General features: G+C 39.7%; 2 long non-coding RNA genes across 2 annotated transcripts; both read left to right on the forward strand.

Annotated features, from left to right (window-relative positions):
• The first annotated feature begins 2724 nt into the window (after positions 1-2724).
• LOC133707521 (uncharacterized) lies at positions 2725-3258 on the forward strand. Its single transcript, XR_009845155.1, has 3 exons — positions 2725-2942; positions 3031-3076; positions 3154-3258. It is a non-coding gene; the product is annotated as an uncharacterized LOC133707521 (long non-coding RNA).
• A 161-nt stretch (positions 3259-3419) lies between these two features.
• On the forward strand, positions 3420-4937 carry LOC133707519 (uncharacterized). Its single transcript, XR_009845153.1, has 4 exons — positions 3420-3538; positions 3631-3722; positions 4246-4335; positions 4465-4937. It is a non-coding gene; the product is annotated as an uncharacterized LOC133707519 (long non-coding RNA).

Below are 4937 nucleotides of genomic sequence, written 5' to 3' on the forward strand. Positions count from 1 at the left end.
TTTCCAAATTGGGCTCCGATCGCAAGCCCAAAACTCTTAGCCCATTTCGAATTCCGCTTTTGAAAATGTGTTGTTAGGTTGCTAGAATGACTTGTCCAAGAAAGTGTTTTGTAAACCAACAACCTAAACTCAAAAGGCCTTGCGGTTTCGGGTTGATGAGCTATCGAGATGCCATTCGTGACATGTCGATTCCTCATTGGCTCGGAGTCGCGGCGCTGTGGGACCCCCTCTCGGGTCACCACACAAGTGGTATGAAAAACTATCCCCTCTTCATGCTCTACACGTTTGTGTACATAGTTTACGAATTGGATTAAGTTTTGATGTTTTTCGTTCTTGGGTGACTTCTGCTCCGTCGAAATTCTTCGACGCCGGTAGCTTTTCCGGCATTGCTGGGCTTTGTTTCTCGCTCGACTGCACTTACAGACCAAAAATCATAAAGGTTGCTGGGCTGTGGACATCAAACTCATCAGTTCACCCTCAAACCAGTTCCAGCTGTGTTTTGGGAAACTGAGTATGGCTGGAATCGTTTTCGAAGGTAATTATGAACCTTGAATCAGAGCTTTGTTCTTGTTGTGTTGATCAGAAGCTATTGAAATGAGTTTGGTTTAGCTCGGTTGAAATTGGAGCTCCTCTGGTTATCGATTTGGTCAGTTTGTCCTAATCTGGGTGTTTGGAGTTTATGTTTGAATTAGGAAGTAAGTTTGACTGAGTTGTGGAATCTGTTGCTGCTTTTGCAATTGTGGATTGAGTTTTGTTATGATTAATGAAATGGTTGTGAAGAGTGAAAATGGTCAAGTCTGACCTGGGGTGTCCTTAGTATTTTGGGGCACACCTTAGTCAGAATGGAACGAGGTTGGTTGGGTGTCGATAGTAATTCTGATTACTATGTGACGAAATTGCTAAGTATACTCCAACTTAATTGTTGACGAAATTGGGAATTGTTATAACGTTGGTTTGCATAAGCATGATGTGAAATGATAACAAGTAAAGAAAAGGAATTAATATGTTGGGTGACCTTAGTAAATTTGGGTGCACCTAATATATCTGGTCCATATCATAATTTCAAGCACATGTTCGGTAAGTTGGGTTAATTATCGAGCTAGCAATTGGTTGGTCAAACATTGGTCAATGTCGGTCAAACAATGGTCAAAGTTGGTCAACTCCTGGTCAAACCAGGAAAAGTTGGTTTGGACGATTTATTAATCGTCAAGATCTCATATAATTGTTCAATGGATTATTAATGGTCAAATTGTCGGAATCTAGGACTCCAGTTACCCGAGGAACAGAAGGTTCGCGACTCTCAGAGTGTGTGAGAGGAAGCATCGGAATCCAGGTAGAGATTCAGGACTCTCCTCGGTTAGTTGTTTTCTTATATATTGTGTTAAAATGATGCATGGTTGGTGGTATGATTTGGTTATGTTAAAATGCAATGCATACTAACCAAATTGTGAGACTGTGGTGGCTTGAGAGCGAAAGGGGCACTGACTTCCTTGGGTTCGATTCCCTAAACCTCCGGAGGGTTAGCTATGCCGGTCGTCCGAGTATCCGCAATCACGGACTCGGTACGTGTGTGTAGCTAGGTAGTGGACGCTCTCGCTACGCTTACCTGGTGATAAATTAATTTGAGGTAAGGTCGTGTAGTGGGTCTATGGGACCAGCCATCAGGTAATACTTGGTTTTGGCGCCGTATTTATTTAAGCATCATGCATCGGTTTTCAAGTTGAAAAACATTAAAGTTTGTCGTTCCTTTAAATATGTGGTTTAAATATGTTTTCATACTGGGCAGCCCAAATATTTGTTTATTGGTTTCAAGTCTAGTTGAGGTAGAGTTCCTGTTGAGCAGCGAGGACGAAAGCTCACCCCCTACAACAGTATGGATGCAGGTACTGTGCACTGGTGACGGGACAATGGCGGACGGAGCTGGGTGTGCGGAACAAGTTTGGTAAACCGCCTTCTGGGCTTTATTCTGATTTCTATTTCTCGAACGTTGTGTCCCGGAACTTGTGTGAAACTATTCTTGGGTCAAACCTAGCTAAATTCTTATTCCTTAAATTTTGTACCTCTTGAGTGAGCATTCATTTCAAGTCTAGACGAACAAATTGAACCTAGCGATTCAAGGATTTTCACCTCAGAAATATCGGTAGCTTCCGCTGTGTTTTGCAAAAAGTTTTCTAACAAATGCCTAGCGGTCCTCTAGAATGTGAATCGAGCTTTCGGTTTATGTTTTAGAGCCCCGCGGCACTGTGACGTGTCCAAGCTGGTGAGGTGCGGTTTGGGGCGTTACACACGGCCTGCAACTTAAGGTTATTTAAAGCCACACTGCATCTATTTATTTAAAAGCTTCTTAAAAAAAAAAAAAAGGGAGTTGGTTGAGGTGAAAACCCGAAAAGGCAGCTTAATCAAAAGTTGTGAGGGAATATCTTTTGTACCTACAAGATGTCTCTCTCTAAGATGTCTTCGATGACGGATGAGGTAAATCAGTACTTCTGCGATGACCATGCATTCGCTTCAGCCTTTCAGGCTAACTCAGGTACACATAGCCATGCTCTAAAAATTTCATATTTTAATTGGAAAAATATGTGGATAATTGACTTTGGTGCAACTGATCATATGACTCATGATCGTAGTGTCATTCAAAAACCATCTCCCACTCACCGGTCAGTTGTTACTAATGCTAATGGTGGCTCATTCCCTATTGCTGGTGCTGGATCGGTATCATTGACACCGTCCATAAATATGGATATCGTTTTAGTTGTCCCCTCCTTGTCAAATAACTTGTTGTATGTGCGTCAAATTACTAAACAATTGTATTGTTGTGTAATCTTGACGAGTTCAGCCTTCCTGACGAGTTCATCTCTCGCATCCCAAACGTCAAAATTAGTGGAACCATTTCCAAAGGAAGAAAAATAGATACTGAATACTGACAGCATTCAGATATTCTGGTATGTAATTAATTGCGACCATGTTTAGTTTTTTAATTGCGACCTACAGAGCAAACTTTGTTTATCCGTGAGTACTGATATATTGCAGGTTTGAACAGCCTCCAATAGATTGCCCAAGACATGATGACACTCAGGTACAAGAGTTTCAGACTTCTGTTAGTATAAAATTCATTTTTTTGTAGAATCAAATCTTACAAAAACTTATGTACAGGTAGCTTTAAGCATAACTTACTCAGAATCACAATGAAAAAAAAACATAACTTACTCAGAATCACAATGAACCTTGAAGTTGTCCAACTGATTGATGAGGTTCTGCAAATGGAGCAAAGGTAGCATAGAAACTAAGGTTTGAGCAAATTGCATGTAATGTTAATTGCAATCCTATGAGTATATATGCTGGTTTCTGGTTTCTGCTACTGTCCAAACATAAATTTGATTAACTCCAACTTGAGAAATGAATTCCGTCTTGATTAACCCATTCAATGCAGTATGCAGGAGGATTGTTGAGCTGTGATACACCACTTGGGAAACTTGTCTTGCATTGAGGCATCCATTTGACTGATTGATGTGCTTTTCATGATTCTGCCTAAATATAGGTAATATATCATTTTGTCTCTACTAAACTTCTGTTATTTAGTATAGGCTTCATTTTCTTTTAGAATAAAATCTTACCAAGATTTATGTACAGGCTAAGGTGAAGCATAACTGACTCAGAATGAAATTAAATTTTGAAGTGGTCCACTTGGAGCTGATTGATGAGGTTCTACAAATGGAGCAAAGGTAACAGAGAAACTAAGGTTTGAGCTAATATTATGAAATAATGTTAACGTTGCACCTTCTTACTGCAATCCTATGACTACATATGCTGGTTTCTGATTTCTTCAACTGTCCATGCATAAATTTAACTATAATGAGAAATGCATTCTGTCCTGATCAACATATTCTATGTAAGAGGATTCTCAAGCAGTGATACACCATTTCGGAAATTGTCTTGCACCATCGCATCCATTTGACTATTGATGTGCTTTTTACAATTCTGCCACAAGTATAGGTAATGAGAGTTTAAAACTGATAAATGCTCCTTTTATAATGCACCGTTGTACCATGTATATTAAGATATGATGGTTTCCATATGTGAACAATTTAATGAACTCTCATATTTGTAACTTGATGTACCTAATTTGGTAGAAAACTCGTGTCTTATTGTATCTTTGAATTTATAGCGCAACCTGATTTGAAAGATGCTGGTTACTTAACTAGAAAAAATGAATTTCATCTTGATCAACACATGCATTTTATACAGGACTTGTCTGAAGCAGTGATGCACTGGCCAGGAGAACTGTCTAGTATCGTTTCATCCATTTGATCAGTGGATGAAGCTTACCTAAACTAGGTAATATCTCAATTGAAGGTTTGAATTTCCACTTGCCAGCTAGTTTTCATATTCAAATTGATGTCACTAGATTAATTCAGTATATGATTTCCATGGTTCTTATCCTATTGGGGCTGAAACTTTTCACAGCATGGATGATGGAAGAGAGGGGAAGAGTGGATGTGACCCAAACTGAGCTGATTCAAATTCAACCAAAGGACAAATGATGTAGGGGATGCTCAATGAGGGTTGCGGCTCAAAACAGCTTGGACATGGTGAAATCCTGATTGAAGTTGGATCCTGTTGGACTCTAGTGGAATCAAATTCAGGAGAAGATTCACAACTGAGAGGAAGAACAGCATGACACGGGCTTCGTCAGCAAAGGCTGCAAGGTTAAGATTTCTTCTTCCACAAGGAGAGGGGACTTGTTCTAGTAGTACTAGGATTGTGAAGAACCTATAGATTATTTAGAGACAGATGCTTCCCTAAGAGATTTTACTTAAAGAGGAATACTTGTGAGGTTTTTCTTGGGTGTAATTGGGGCTCTCTATTGAGAGGGGTTGAGGAGTGAGAGTGGTTTATGATTGTAATATTCTTCATCATCATCATGGTCCTCCGGGGAT

This window comes from Rosa rugosa, chromosome 4 (assembly GCF_958449725.1).
Source record: "Rosa rugosa chromosome 4, drRosRugo1.1, whole genome shotgun sequence".
NCBI lineage: Eukaryota > Viridiplantae > Streptophyta > Magnoliopsida > Rosales > Rosaceae > Rosa > Rosa rugosa.